The sequence below is a fragment of the Panulirus ornatus genome, chromosome 46 (genome assembly GCF_036320965.1).
Source record: "Panulirus ornatus isolate Po-2019 chromosome 46, ASM3632096v1, whole genome shotgun sequence".
NCBI classification, from domain to species: Eukaryota; Metazoa; Arthropoda; class Malacostraca; order Decapoda; family Palinuridae; genus Panulirus; species Panulirus ornatus.
The window spans coordinates 28,276,009-28,293,482 of record NC_092269.1 but is presented as its reverse complement, the minus strand read 5'-3'; the positions used below and the strand labels follow the sequence as shown (position 1 = coordinate 28,293,482).

Sequence of the window (17,474 nt, the reverse complement as noted above, 5' to 3'; positions counted from 1 at the left end):
AGTATTTCTCTATCAGAAAGGAATGCATAGAGGACACTGCAAATCAGCAGCACTAAAATCAAATAGTATTGTAAACACACTAAGGGGATATATGTATTTCTAATACGGAGGGTGGCAAAAACTGCCTCAATTGTCCTTCTAATTTCACTGAAATAACACTAATATATATACTCTACATGGTCCAAATCAGCTGAAAAAAGAAAAATCAATGAACTGAAAAGAGTACATTTTGCAATCATTAGCCTCACTTTGTTATAATCTTCTCACAACTAATATTACAATGCTTCTCTATATATGTTAATGTGCAGTTTTTCATATGCTTTTCAGGTGCAAGAAAATCTAAGAGAGAAAAAAAATCTGCACCACAATACAACTTAAATGATTTCAATGATAACAGATAAAAATCAGACTATACCCAACAAAGTTATGGGAATTTTAGGATAAACTTATTTTTGAAAAAACAAGGCTTAAAATTAGAACTCCACTCCAGTCATGTTTCCTTGGCTCATATTTACACATATAAACATGCATTACATAATAATGAGATGTACAAAGGCATTCCATAGCTTATGTGCCCCATGGTGTGAGCAGCACTTGCTACTTGCACATGAAAATATCAAAAAATAAAAACAACAAATTCTATACTAATCCATTAACTTGTGCAGTGATCATGTTAACAAACCATGGGGAGAGCCTTAACCCATGAGTGCTTATATTTCCTAACCCTAGGGATAGGGTTTGACAAAAAGATAACTAAGAAGGGTAGGAGCATGGGGCTAGAAATCCTCCCTTCCTATGTCATCATCTTCCAAATGAAAGGATTGGAGGAAGGGATAAGCAATAAATTTTCCTCTAAAATTCAGTCATCTGTTTCTGGAACTATCTTGCTAAGGCATGAAATGGCGAAGATATGAAAAATATGGAAAATACAAATAGTGTTCATTATAAAAATGCAAATCCTTTACTATCCTTACCACAACTGCCTATCAATCTCCCACTCACTGAATTTTAGTATGAAAGGTGGTTATATCAAAAACTGGGAAGAGTCTAAATTTCATTGCCTCACAGCGATACTCTAGTTTTCTATCATATCCAAGTCACACACCCTGTCAATAGGTTTGGAGATATCAAGGACAACTGCATAGGATTCCCTAAAATCTTTCAGAGATGATGTCTAGTCATTAGTAAGATAGGAAAGAATATCACCAGCAGATCTCACCTTACAAATGCTATACTGATGATCAGAGGGAAGAATGGGAGACTCAAGATGTCTAAGGATATGGGAATTGAAGAGGGATTCAAAGACTCTGGAAAAGGAAGATGTCAAAGTAGCAGGACAATATGTAGAGGGGTTAGAATGGTTACCTTTCTTAAGGTTGGAATGTACCAACACATGCTTCCATGACGAAGCAAAAGTTCTGGTTTTTGAATAAAAAAAGAGACAGATAAGCAAGCAAAGGTGCAAGTTCACAGGCACACTCAGTATGCAGGGATGGATTCCATCAGGATACCATAAGTTTACATGAGAAAGACAAACAACAGGAGGCCTGATTGGCTCACAACTGGGTTGTCTGGTGAAAAAAACGGTTTTTAACTTGACAAGAAAATGTAATTCTGCTCAGCAGTTTTTGAAGCTATTACTGACTCCCACTTCTGTACATTAGCCTTCTAGTGTCCCTGTTACTGCTGTTGTTTATACTTCTTATTTCTGACAAGTTTCTCAGAGTATACTTGAATTTATAAAATATATGTCTAAATGACTTTTGAAGGTATTAATAGTCTCAGCATTCACTATGCCTTATGGTAATTTATTCCACTGCTCAACACACCTATAGGAAAAGAAGCTTTTTCCCATGTCCATACTAAATCTTTTAGCTTTGAGTTTTATTCCATTTGTCCTGGTAACCATCTTTTCTTGTATTTCAAAAAGATGTTTGTGATGTATCTCAATGAACTTGTTCAGGATTTTGAACATTTGGATTAAGTTGCTGCAAAGTCTATGTTTTTAAGGTAGAAGAGATCCAATCGTTTTAGCCAGATATCTAAGGGATTTTGTTGCACGTCTTTGTACTTACTCTAATTTTTCCTCATCTCCTTTTATAGATTGGGGACCATAACTGGACTGCATGTTCATGGTGTGGTCTTACTAAAAAATCATAGAGTGTAAGGACTGTTTCTGGTGCTTTAATCAATATTCCTGGCTACAGAACCTAACTTTTGGCTGCCTATTTTACTTGCTGCTTGACACTGTTTAGTGTATTTTAGATTGTTGCTAATGACAGCTCCAAGGTCCTTATTTTCATTTACATTAGTCTGAGAGTTTCTGAATAGCTTGTAGTCGTAACAAATATTCTTCTCTCCAATGTGCATAACTTTACACTTGTCTACATTAAAAATCATTTGCCATCTATCTGACCACTCTGCTTGTAAGTTAAGATCTCTTTGAATCAATTCACAGTCCCTCCTGTTTACAGCTCTACCTCCTAGTTGAGTACCATCAGCGAATTTGGAGAACTTAGATATGAGGCCAATTTCTAGGTATTAATGTGTATCATGAAAAGAAGTGGGCCTAGGACTGACCCCTATGGCACACCACTTGTCGCATCTAGCCAATATGAGGCTTCACTGTTTAATACTGCATGCTGCCTTCTTTCAGCAAGCCAGTCTCTGATCCAGGTACAGAGTTCTTCACTGATTCCATATGCTTTAAGTTTATGTAAAAGTCTCCTGAGGTACTTTAATGAAATTCTTCTGGAAATCTAAATATTCTACATCAAACGGTAATTTTTTGTCCTATTTCCGATAACATTAACAAATTCCAGCAAATTCATCAGGCAGGATCTTCCATCATGGAAACTGTGTTGATTTTACAATATAATTTTGTGTTCTGGAAACGTAAAAATTTTCTCTTACATTATTTTTTCCAATGTTTTACCTAACACTAGCATAAGGCTAATTGGACAGTACTTCAAGACACAGCTTTTTGTCTCCTTTTTTATATGTCAAGAGTAACATTTGCTAGTTTCCAGTCAGTCGGCACCTGACCATCCAATAAAGATTTGTTGAATGTTTTTGTTATCAGCAGTCTTCTGATCTTTAAAAATCTTGGAGCTAAGTAATCTGGGCCATTGGATTTGTTAGGCTTTAATTGGTCCAGGTAATAAAGTACTTCAGAGCTTTTTATTTCTCTAACCTTCAACTCTTCTTCAGCAGATCCTTGAAACATTTCCATTGGCTGAGGTATTCAAGATGTTTCTTCAATTCTGAGTACGGAGTTAAAAGAATAATTTAGTATGGTGGTCATTTCCTTGTCATCAGCAGTTAGTATGTCATGTTCAGTTCATAGTGGTTGAATGCCTTCTTTTACTGTCTTCCATTGTCTTAAATATTTAAAAGAATTCCTCAGGATTATTCTTAACTTTAAAGGAAATTCTCATATCTTCCTTGCATTTACTCCGTCTTAAGACCTTATATTCTTTTTGGATTCTGATTAATTCCTAGTTACTTTCATCGGTTCCCATTAATTTGAATTTCTTATATGTTTTCTTCTTAAGGTAAATTAGTCCTTCTACTCTCCTATTCATCAATGATTGTTCTAAAGTATTGCAAGTTTTCTTCATAATTCATAGAATTTGTATAATTTCAATCTGAAGTAATTCATTTTTAGAATTATTCCACATTTCCTCTAATGTGCAAACATCAAGAAGTTTTGTCCATTTGGTAATGCAAATTTCATGTCTAATGTTTTCAAAATTTGCTCACCTGTAATCTTGAATCTAAAGTTTGTTGTCATTTTACTTCATAATCTAAATTTATCTCTTATCTAATCAAACTGTGATCACTGTTTGACGAACTTCTGCCAACATCACAAGAGATGATTAAGTTTGTGTTACTGGTGAGGACAAGATCAAGAATGTCTTTACCTATAACTGGTTTTTCAACTGTTCTATAAAGTGTCTTCAATCAGTTCCATTAGTCTCGTTCCCTCTCCATCATCTGTTAACGTGTTACAGTTTATGTTTGGACTGTTGAAGTCTCCTACTATCATACCCTCTTTACTGTTTACTGTAATTTTGATTTCACTGTATAACATCTTATTGTCATCTTTTTGTTTAGGAGGTCTGTAAATAACACTGAGACATAGTCTGTATAACATCTTTGTCATATTTTTGTTTAGGAGGTCTGTAAATAACACTGAGACAGTTTACTTTTGAACATGTTGGTAATGTCAACATAACAAGTCATAAGTGTGTCTACTTTGCTTATCTTAAGAGCACTTAGACTACTATCAATGTAAATCAGCATAAGTGTTTTTAGGACAGTTCACAAAGAAATTATGGGATGGAGCATAGGATTGGTAAGAGGAGCTTCAAGGGGTGAAGGATTATATTCTTAGAGTCATCCAAGGTAGAGTTGGAGGAGAAATGAAAATGAGAACCAAAGAGAGCTGCTTTGCCTACTGCTGAGACTGCTTCACTACCTTCAGAATGGGAAAGTCGTCAGCCTCATCAATGCATGAAGAGAAGTGGTTACCATACTTCCTTTTGAATAACATACTTGTAACAATTACAGGCAGTGATAAACACTAAATGGCAGTTGGAAAAAGGAGTGTTTTTTCCAGCTTGATAGGCCTGATCACTTGACTGAATAGCCTCAGAACAAGAATGGATAAATCATGGACTAGACGGTGATGATGTCTTTAAGGAAAAAGGGATTAATGCTTGCATTCCCGCGACAATATCCTCTGCATTGCATTTGGCAGAGACAGAGATATCACCACATAAGTGACAGCAATTTACTCCCTCATAAGTGTAGTAATTTACCCAAGAACAGTCAGAAAAGTACTTTTGTTAGTTATTCCAGTCAGCATTGTTGAGCTTTGTTAAAAAGCTAATGGAGGGGAAGGTGTCATTTAAACAGATACATTTATGAAAGTGTGGACAGATGAATCAGTTGAGGTGAGATTGTGTATCTACAGCAAGAAGGATCGGTGAAAAACAGATCCAGAATATTAAGAGAGTGATCACAGCAGTCAAAAATATGGATAAGGAGGGAGAAAATTTGCTCTACATCATCGAGAATGGAGACTTTGAGGACCTCAATCCCCCCATCATCCATATGGAAAAAAATTCACCCATTTCTTATGGTGATCACTGAAATTCCCTAGGTGAAGGATCTCAGCTTACATGTGAAGATATCAAGGCATTATGACAAAAGTTTAGATATTAGATACCCACAGAATGAAAATTTGTAGAATTAGGAGAGTAGAGGGTAAAACAGCACTCAAGCCAGATAACATCAAAGTTTTGGGAATCAAGGGCCTCGAGGCCTGCAACATTTGTGTTGATGTTGGAATAAGCTCAAACACTGCCCTTGAGTCATATCATGAATGGGGATTGTAGTTGGAAATGAGAAAGGAGCTCATGAGAACATCATTACACAACTGGGGTTCCAGAGGGAGGTACTAGACAGATGGTGTTCAACAGAAGAAAGCTTACTATATGGGCAAAGAAAGTTGGTATAGCGAATAAAAAAGGAGGCAGGTCTATAAGAGAGGAAAAGGTCATGAAAGGAACCAGTACTACTACTATCTGAGCCCTTTCTCTTATTGGCATTAGAGACAAGTGGGAACACCCCATGAGAACAGGCCACTGGTTTGTTGACCTCATCATATTTTGTTTAAAAATCAATGTGCAGACAGTATATGGCAAGAGAGCTTATGTGAAGAAAATTAATGGGGTTTGAGTATGTGCATGGTGCCTGTAAAGAGATGGCAGGACTAGCCTCATAGTCGTGTTCTGATGAGACAGAAAGTAAGACCAGCATTCTTAATATGGTGGATGCAAGATGATTCCAGGCATTATCTTAATGCTCCTCAGTCAAGACTGTAGTATCACCCTGGGCGGCTACTGTAAACAGCCTACTACCAAAGGGATTCCTCCTAGGGTAAGGGATGGGATCTTCCTTGAGTTACCTCGGATATTGGGAGGAACCAATACACTACCACCTGAGTCCACCTTCTCACTGGCAGCACAGTCACAAAAGAAATTGTGGTCATAGGAGTATACCTTAAATCTACAACGACCATAGGAGGAGTCATTATTCTACTACCAGAGCCCTTCACCTCACTGGCAGCAGAGTCACTTAAATGTTACTCTAACTCTACCTAAAGCAGCCCTCCTCCATAAATACATTATTTATATTTATCTATTTTGCTTTGTCGCTGTCTCCCAAGTTTGCGAGGTAGCGCAAGGAAACAGACGAAAAAATGGCCCAACCCACCCCCATACACATGTATATATATACACGTCCACACACGCAAATATACATACCCATACATCTCAATGTACACATATATATACACACACACACACATACATATATACACATGCACACAATTCACACTGTCTGCCTTTATTCATTCCCATCGCCACCTCGCCACACATGGAATAACATCCCCCTCCCCCCTCATGTGAGCTAGGTAGCGCTAGGAAAAGACAACAAAGGCCCCATTCAATCACACCAGTCTCCAGCTGTCACGCAGTAATGCCCAAAACCACAGCTCCGCCTCAACATACAGGCCCCACAGAACTTTCCATGGTTTACCCCAGACGCTTCACATGCCCTGATTCAATCCATTGACAGCACGTCGTCCCGGTATACCACATCGATCCAATTCACTCTATTTCTTGCCTGCCTTTCACCCTCCTGCATGTTCAGGCCCCGATCATTCAAAATCTTTTTCACTCCATCTTTCCACCTCCAATTTGGTCTCCCACTTCTCCTCATCCCCTCCACCTCTGACACATATATCCTTTTGGTCAATCTTTCCCCACTCATTCTCTCCATGTGCACAAAACCTTTCAAAACACCCTCTTCTGCTCTCGCAACCACGCTCTTTTTATTTCCACACATCTCTCTTACCCTTACATTACTTACTCGATCAAACAACCTCACACCACATATTGTCCTTAAACATCTCATTTCCAGCACATCCACCCTCCTGCGCACAACTCTATCCATAGCCCATGCCTCGCAACCATACAACATTGTTGGAACCACTATTCCTTCAAACATTCCCATTTTTGCTTTCCGAGATAATGTTCTCGACTTCCACACATTCTTCAAGGCTCCCAGGATTTTCGCGCCCTCCCCCACCTTATGATCCACTTCTGCTTCTATGGTTCCATCCGCTGCCAGATCCACTCCCAGATATCTAAAACACTTTACTTCCTCCAGTTTTTCTCCATTCAAACTTACCTCCCAATTGACTTGACCCTCAACCCTACTGTACCTAATAACCTTGCTCTTATTCACATTTACAGAGCATCAGATTGGAGAAGAGCAGTGTGGTTTCAGAAGTGGTAGAGGATGTGTGGATCAGGTGTTTGCTTTGAAGAATGTATGTGAGAAATACTTAGAAAAGCAAATGGATTTGTATGTAGCATTTATGGATCTGGAGAAGGCATATGATAGAGTTGATAGAGATGCTCTGTGGAAGGTATTAAGAATATATGGTGTGGGAGGCAAGTTGTTAGAAGCAGTGAAAAGTTTTTATCGAGGATGTAAGGCATGTGTACGTGTAGGAAGAGAGGAAAGTGATTGGTTCTCAGTGAATGTAGGTTTGCGGAAGGGGTGTGTGATGTCTCCATGGTTGTTTAATTTGTTTATGGATGGGGTGGTTAGGGAGGTGAATGCAAGAGTTTTGGAAAGAGGGGCAAGTATGAAGTCTGTTGGGGATGAGAGAGCTTGCGAAGTGAGTCAGTTGTTGTTCGCTGATGATACAGCGCTGGTGGCTGATTCATGTGAGAAACTGCAGAAGCTGGTGACTGAGTTTGGTAAAGTGTGTGAAAGAAGAAAGTCAAGAGTAAATGTGAATAAGAGCAAGGTTATTAGGTACAGTAGGGTTGAGGGTCAAGTCAATTGGGAGGTGAGTTTGAATGGAGAAAAACTGGAGGAAGTGAAGTGTTTTATATATCTGGGAGTGGATCTGGCAGCGGATGGAACCATGGAAGCGGAAGTGGATCATAGGTGGAGGAGGGCGCGAAAATTCTGGGAGCCTTGAAGAATGTGTGGAAGTCGAGAACATTATCTCGGAAAGCAAAAATGGGTATGTTTGAAGGAATAGTGGTTCCAACAATGTTGTATGGTTGCGAGGCGTGGGCTATGGATAGAGTTGTGCGCAGGAGGATAGATGTGCTGGAAATGAGATGTTTGAGGACAATGTGTGGTGTGAGGTGGTTTGATCGAGTAAGTAACGTAAGGGTAAGAGAGATGTGTGGAAATAAAAAGAGCGTGGTTGAGAGAGCAGAAGAGGGTGTTTTGAAATGGTTCGGGCACATGGAGAGAATGAGTGAGGAAAGATTGACCAAGAGAATATATGTGTCGGAGGTGGAGGGAACGAGGAGAAGAGGGAGACCAAATTGGAGGTGGAAAGATGGAGTGAAAAAGATTTTGTGTGATCGGGGCCTGAACATGCAGGAGGGTGAAAGGAGGGCAAGGAATAGAGTTAATTGGAGCGATGTGGTATACCGGGGTTGACGTGCTGTCAGTGGATTGAATCAAGGCATGTGAAGCGTCTGGGGTAAACCATGGAAAGCTGTGTAGGTATGTGTATTTGCGTGTGTGGACGTATGTATATACATGTGTATGGGGGTGGGTTGGGCCATTTCTTTCGTCTGTTTCCTTGCGCTACCTCGCAAACGCGGGAGACAGCAACAAATCAAAAAAAAAATATATATATATATATATATATATATATATATATATATATATATATATATATATATATATAAAAAAAACAAGAAAGGGGAGGATTTCCAGCCACCCGCTCCCTCCCCTTTTAGTCGCCTTCTACGACACGCAGGGAATACGTGGGAAGTATTCTTTCTCCCCTATCCCCAGGGATATATATATATATATATATATATATATATATATATATATATATATATATATATATATATATATATATATATATATGAAAGAAAGAGGCAGGAGGTCAAGAGAAAGGTGCAAGAGGTAAAAAGGGCAAATGAGAGTTGGGTTGAGAGAGTATCATTAAATTATAGGAAGAATAAAAAGATGTTTTGGAAGGAGGTAAATAAAGTGCGTAAGACAAGGGAACAAATGGGAACTTCAGTGAAGAGGCTAATGGGGAGGTGATAACAAGAAGTGGTGATGTGAAACGGAGATGGAGTGAGTATTTTGAAGGTTTGTTGAATGTGTTTGATGATAGAGTGGTAGATATAGGATGTTTTGGTCGAGGTGGTGTGAAAAGTGAGAGGGTTAGGGAAAAAGATTTGGTAAACAGAGAAGAGTTAGTAAAAGCTTTGTGGAAGATGACAGCTGGCAAGGCAGCGGGTTTGGATGGTATTGCAGTGGAATTTATTAAAAAAGGGGGTGACTGTATTGTTGACTGGTTGGTAAGGTTATTTAATGTATGTGTGATTCATGGTGAGGTTGGCCTGAGGATTGGCAGAATGCTTGCATAGTGCCATTGTACAAAGGCAAAGGGGATAAGAGTGAGTGCTCAAATTACAGAGGTGTAAGTTTGTTGAGTATTCCTGGTAAATTATATGGGAGGGTATTGATTGAGAGGGTGAAGGCATGTACAGAGTATCAGATTGCGGAAGAGCAGTGTGGTTTCAGAAGTGGTAGAGGATGCGTGGATCAGGTGTTTGCTTTGAAGAATGTATGTGAGAAATACTTAGAAAAGCAAATGGATTTGTATGTAGCATTTATGGATCTGGAGAAGGCATATTATAGAGTTGATAGAGATGCTCTGTGGAAGTTATCAAGAATATATGGTGTGGGAGGCAAGTTGTTAGAAGCAGTGAAAAGTTTTTATCGAGGATGTAAAGCATGTGTACATGTAGGAAGAGAGGAAAGTGATTGGTTCTCAGTGAATGTTGGTTTGTGGCAGGGGTGTGTGATGTCTCCATGGTTGTTTAATTTGTTTATGGATGGGGTTGTTAGGGAGGTGAATGCAAGAGTTTTGGAAAGAGGGGCAAGTATGCAGTCTGTTGTGGATGAGAGAGCTTGGGAAGCTCCTACGTACATTTATATATCTATATTTTATTATACTTTGTCGCTGTCTCCCGCGTTTGCGAGGTAGCGCAAGGAAACAGACGAAAGAAATGGCCCAACCCCCCCACATACACATGTATATACATACATCCACACACGCAAATATACATACCTACACAGCTTTCCATGGTTTACCCCAGGCGCTTCACATGCCTTGATTCAATCCACTGACAGCACGTCAACCCCGGTATACCACATCGCTCCAATTCACTCTATTCCTTGCCCTCCTTTCACCCTCCTGCATGTTCAGGCCCCGATCACACAAAATCTTTTTCACTCCATCTTTCCACCTCCAATTTGGTCTCCCTCTTCTCCTCGTTCCCTCCACCTCCGACACATATATCCTCTTGGTCAATCTTTCCTCACTCATTCTCTCCATGTGCCCAAACCACTTCAAAACACCCTCTTCTGCTCTCTCAACCACGCTCTTTTTATTTCCACACATCTCTCTTACCCTTACGTTACTCACTCGATCAAACAACCTCACACCACACATTGTCCTCAAACATCTCATTTCCAGCACATCCATCCTCCTGCGCACAACTCTATCCATAGCCCACGCCTCGCAACCATACAACATTGTTGGAACCACTATTCCTTCAAACATACCCATTTTTGCTTTCCGAGATAATGTTCTCGACTTCCACACATTCTTCAAGGCCCCCAGAATTTTCGCCCCCTCCCCCACCCTATGATCCACTTCCGCTTCCATGGTTCCATCCGCTGCCAGATCCACTCCAAGATATCTAAAACACTTCACTTCCTCCAGTTTTTCTCCATTCAAACTCACCTCCCAATTGACTTGACCCTCAACCCTACTGTACCTAATAACCTTGCTCTTATTCACATTTACTCTTAACTTTCTTCTTCCACACACTTTACCAAACTCAGTCACCAGCTTCTGCAGTTTCTCACATGAATCAGCCACCAGCGCTGTATCATCAGCAAACAACAACTGACTCACTTCCCAAGCTCTCTCATCCCAACAGACTTCATACTTGCCCCTCTTTCCAAAACTCTTGCATTTACCTCCCTAACAACCCCATCCATAAACAAATTAAACAACCATGGAGACATCACACACCCCTGCCGCAAACCTACTTTCACTGAGAACCAATCACTTTCCTCTCTTCCTACACGTACACATGCCTTACATCCTCGATAAAAACTTTTCACTGCTTCTAACAACTTTCCTCCCACACCATATATTCTAAATACCTTCCACAGAGCATCTCTATCAACTCTATCATATGCCTTCTCCAGATCCATAAATGCTACATACAAATGCATTTGCTTTTCTAAGTATTTCTCACATACATTCTTCAAAGCAAACACCTGATCCACACATCCTCTACCACTTCTGAAACCACACTGCTCTTCCCCAATCTGATGCTCTGTACATGCCTTCACCCTCTCAATCAATACCCTCCCATATAATTTACCAGGAATACTCAACAAACTTATACCTCTGTAATTTGAGCACTCACTCTTATCCCCTTTGCCTTTGTACAATGGCACTATGCACGCATTCCGCCAATCCTCAGGCACCTCACCATGAGTCATACATACATTAAATAACCTTACCAACCAGTCAACAATACAGTCACCCCCTTTTTTAATAAATTCCACTGCAATACCATCCAAACCTGCTGCCTTGCCGGCTTTCATCTTCCGCAAAGCTTTCGCTACCTCTTCTCTGTTTACCAAATCATTTTCCCTAACCCTCTCACTTTGCACACCACCTCGACCAAAACACCCTATATCTGCCACTCTATCATCAAACACATTCAACAAACCTTCAAAATACTCACTCCATCTCCTTCTCACATCACCACTACTTGTTATCACCTCCCCATTTGCGCCCTTCACTGAAGTTCCCATTTGCTCCCTTGTCTTACGCACTTTATTTACCTCCTTCCAGAACATCTTTTTATTCTTCCTAAAATTTAATGATACTCTCTCACCCCAACTCTCATTTGCCCTTTTTTTCACCTCTTGCACCTTTCTCTTGACCTCCTGTCTCTTTCTTTTATACATCTCCCACTCAAATGCATTTTTTCCCTGCAAAAATCGTCCAAATGCCTCTCTCTTCTCTTTCACTAGTACTCTTACTTCTTCATCCCACCACTCACTACCCCTTCTAATCAACCCACCTCCCACTCTTCTCATGCCACAAGCATCTTTTGCGCAATCCATCACTGATTCCCTAAATACATCCCATTCCTCCCCCACTCCCCTTACTTCCATTGTTCTCACCTTTTTCCATTCTGTACTCAGTACTTACATACATATACATATACTTATGTATATCTCTCTTTTTAAACCAGGTATTCCCAACCACCAGTCCTTTTTCAGCACATAAATCTACAAGCTCTTTACCATTTCCATTTACAACACTGAACACTCCATGTACACCAATTATTCCCTCAACTGCCGCATAACTCACCTTTGCATTCAAATCACCCATCACTATAACCCGGTCTCATGTATCAAAACTACTAACACACTCACTCAGCTGCTCCCAAAACACTTGCCTCATGATCTTTCTTCTCATGCCCAGGTGCATATGCACCAATAATCACCCATCTCTCTCCATCCACTTTCAGTTTTACCCATATCAATCTAGAGTTTACTTTCTTACTTTACTTTCCTCACGTGCGCGAGGTAGCGCTAAGAAAAGAGAACAAAGGCCACATTCATTCACACTCAGTCTCTAGCTGTCATATGTAATGCACCGAAACCACAGCTCCCTTTCCACATCCAGGCCCCACAAAACTTTCCATTGTTTACCCCAGATGCTTCATGTGCCCTGGGTCAATCCATTGACAGCATGTCGACCCCGGTACACCACATCGTTCCAGTTCACCCCATTCCTTGCACACCTTTCAACCTCCTGGATGTTCAGACCCCATTCACTCAAAATCTTTTTCACTCCATCTTTCCACGTCTAATTTGGTCTCCCACTTCTCCTCGTTCCATCCTCCTCTGACACATATATCCTCTTTGTCAATCTTTCCTCACTTATTCTCTCCATGTGACCAAACCATTTCAAAAACCCTATTCTGCTCTCTCAACCACACTCTTTTTAATACCACACATCTCTCTTACCCTTACAGTACTTACTCAGTCAAACCACCTAACACCACATATTGTCCTCAAACATCTCATTTCCAGCACATCCACCCTTCTCTGCACAACCATCTATAGCGCACACCTCACAACCATATAACATTGTTGGAACCACTATTCCTTCAAACATACCCACTTTTGCTTTCCAAGATAGCGTTCTCGACTTCCACGCATTTTTCTGATGCTCCCAAAACTTTCGCCCCCTCCCCCACCCTATGATTCACTTCCACTTCCGTGGTTCCATCCGCTGCCAAATCCACTCCCAGATATCTAAACACTTCCTCCAGTTTTTCTCTATTCAGACTTACCTCCCAGTTGACTTGTCCCTCAATTCTACTGTACCTAATAACCTTGCTCTTATTCACATTTACTCTTAGCTTTCTTCTTTCATACACTTTACCGAACTCAGTCACCAGCTTCTCACCTAAATCAGCCACCAGTGCTGTATCATCAGTGAACAACAACTGACTCACTTCCCAAGCTCTTTCATCCACAACAGACTGCATACTTGCCCCACTTTCTAAAACTCTTGCATTCAGCTCCCTAACAACCCCATCCATAAACATAGTAAACAACCATGGAGACATCACGAACCTGTGCCGCAAACCAACATTCACTGAGAACTGATCACTTTCCTCTCTTCCTAATCGTACACATCAAATGCCTTACATCCTCGATAAAAACTTTTCATTGCTTCTATCAACTTGCCTCCCACACCATATATTCTTAATACCTTCCACAGAGCATCTCTATCAACTCTATCATATGCCTTCTCCAGATCCATAAATGTTACATACAAATCCATTTGCTTTTCTAAGTATTTCTCACATACATTCTTCAAAGCAAACACCTGATCCACACATCCTCTACCACTTCTGAAACCGCATTGCTCTTTCCCAATCTGATGCTCTGTACATGCCTTCACCCTCTCAATCGATACCCTCCCATATAATTTCCCAGGAATACTCAACAAACTTATACCCCTGTAATCTGAGCGCTCACTCTTATCCCCTTTGCCTTTGTACAATGGCACTATGCAAACATTCTGCCAATCCTCAGGCACCTCAACATGAGTCATACATACTTTAGATAACCTTGCCAACCAGTCAACAATACAGTCTGATGCTCTGTACATGCCTTCACCCTCTCAATCGATACCCTCCCATATAATTTCCCAGGAATACTCAACAAACTTATACCCCTGTAATTTGAGCACTCACTCTTATCCCCTGTGCCTTTGTACAATGGCACTATGCAAGCATTCTGCCAATCCTCAGGCACCTCAACATGAGTCACACATACTTTAGATAACCTTACCAACCAGTAAACAATACAGTCACCCCCTTTTTCAATAAATTCCACTGCAATACCATCGAAACCCGCTGCCTTGCCGGCTTTCATCTTCCACAAAGCTTTTACTACCTCTTCTCTGTTTACCAAATCATTCTCCCTAACCCTTTCACTTTGCATACCACCTCGACCAAAACACCCTTTATCTAATTAAGGTAGAGTTAGAGAAACATATAATTGACTGCTGCCAGTGAGAGGGAGGGCTCAGGTTGTAGTGTAATAGCTCCTCCCATGGCCCTTGTAGATTTAAGGGAATATGTGGGGAATATTCTTTCTTCCCTATACCCAGGGATGCTAAATAAGAAATATTATTTATTTATTTATTTTGCTTTGTTGCTGTCTCCCACGTTTGCGAGGTAGCGCAAGGAAACAGACGAAAGAAATGGCCCAACCCACCCCCATACACATGTATATACACACACGTCCACACACACAAATATACATACGTATACATCTCAATGTACACATATATATACACACAGACACATACATATATACCCATGCACACAATTCACACTGTCTGCCCCTATTCATTCCCATCGCCACCTCGCCACACATGGAATACCATCCCCCTCCCCCCTCATGTGTGCAGGGTAGCGCTTGGAAAAGACAACAAAGGCCTCATTCGTTCACACTCAGTCTCTAGCTGTCATGCAATAATGCCCGAAACCACAGTGCCCTTTCCACATCCAGGCCCTACACAGCTTTTCATGTTTTTACCCCAGACGCTTCACATGCCCTGATTCAATCCACTGACAGCACGTCAACCCCGGTATACCACATCAATCCAATTCACTCTATTCCTTGCCCTCCTTTCACCCTCCTGCATGTTCAGGCCCCGATCACTCAAAATCTTTTTCACTCCATCTTTCCACCTCCAATTTGGTCTCCCACTTCTCCTCGTTCCCTCCACCTCCGACACATATATCCTCTTGGTCAATCTTTCCTCACTCATTCTCTCCATGTGCCCAAACCATTTCAAAACATCCTCTTCTGCTCTCTCAACCATGCTCTTTTTATTTCCACATCTCTCTTACCCTTACATTACTTATTCGATCAAACCACCTCACACCACACATTGTCCTCAAACATCTCATTTCCAGCACATCCACCCTCCTGCGCACAACTCTATCCATAGCCCATGCCTCACAACCATACAACATTGTTGGAACCACTATTCCTTCAAACATACCCATTTTTGCTTTCCGAGATAATGTTCTCGACTTCCACACATTCTTCAAGGCTCCCAGGATTTTCGCCCCCTCACCCACCCTATGATTCACTTCCGCTTCCATGGTTCCATCCGCTGCCAGATCCACTCCCAGATATCTAAAACACTTTACTTCCTCCAGTTTTTCTCCATTCAAACTTACCTCCCAATTGACTTGACCCTCAACCCTACTGTACCTAATAACCTTGCTCTTATTCACATTTATTCTTAACTTTCTTCTTTCACACTCTTTACCAAACTCAGTCACCATGTTCTGTAGTTTCTCACATGAATCAGCCACCAGCGCTGTATCATCAGCGAACGACAAATGACTCACTTCCCAAGCTCTCTCATCCACAACAGACTTCATTTTTGCCCCTCTTTCCAAAACTCTTGCATTCACCTCCCTAACAACCATATCCATAAACAAATTAAACAACCATGGAGACATCACACACCCCTGCCACAAGCCTACATTCACTGAGAACCAATCACTTTCCTCTCTTCCTACACGTACACATGCCTTACATCCTCGATAAAAACTTTTCAATGCTTCTAACAACTTGCCTTCCACACCATATATTCTTAATACCTTCCACAGAGCATCTCCATCAGCTCTATCATATGCCTTCTCCAGATCCATAAATGCTACATACAAATCCATTTGCTTTTATAAGTATTTCTCACATACATTCTTCAAAGCAAACACCTGATCCACACATCCTCTACCTCTTCTGAAACCACACTGCTCTTCCCCAATCTGATGCTCTGTACATGCCTTCACCCTCTCAATCAATACCCTCCCATATAATTTACCAGGAAAACTCAACAAACTTATACCTCTGTAATTTGAGCACTCACTCTTATCCCCTTTGCCTTTGTACAATGGTACTATGCACGCATTCCGCCAATCCTCAGGCACCTCACCATGAGTCATACATACATTAAATAACCTTACCAACCAGTCAACAATACAGTCACCCCCTTTTTTAATAAATTCCACTGCAATACCATCCAAACCTACTGCCTTTCCGGCTTTCATCTTCCGCAAAGCTTTTACTACCTCTTCTCTGTTTACCAAATCATTTTCCCCAACCCTCTCACTTTGCACACCACCTCGACCAAGACACCCTATATCTGCCAGTCTATCATCAAACACATTCAACAAAGCTTCAAAATACTCACTCCATCTCCTTCTCACATCACCACTACTTGTTATCACCTCCCCATTTGCGCCCTTCACTGAAGTTCCCATTTGCTCCCTTGTCTTACGCACTTTATTTACCTCCTTCCAGAACATCTTTTTATTCTCCCTAAAATTTAATGATACTCTCTCACCCCAACTCTCATTTGCCCTCTTTTTCACCTCTTGCACCTTTCTCTTGACCTCCTGTCTCTTTCTTTTATACATCTCCCACTCAGTTGCATTTTTTCCCTGCAAAAATCGTCCAAATGCCTCTCTCTTCTCTTTCACTAATAATCTTACTTCTTCATCCCACCACTCACTACCCTTTCTAATCAACCCACCTCCCACGCTTCTCATGCCACAAGCATCTTTTGCGCAATCCATCACTGATTCCCTAAATACATCCCATTCCTCCACCAATCCCCTTACTTCCATTGTTCTCACCTTTTTCCATTCTGTACTCAGTCTCTCCTGGTACTTCCTCACACAATCTCCTTCCCAAGCTCACTT

At 40.9% G+C, this 17,474-nt stretch overlaps 1 protein-coding gene across 1 annotated transcript in view; it reads right to left on the bottom strand.

Moving 5' to 3' along the window:
- Positions 1-17,474, bottom strand: part of LOC139763342 (uncharacterized) — a 305,437-nt gene that overhangs the window by 260,811 nt on the left and 27,152 nt on the right. The window lies entirely within an intron of this gene.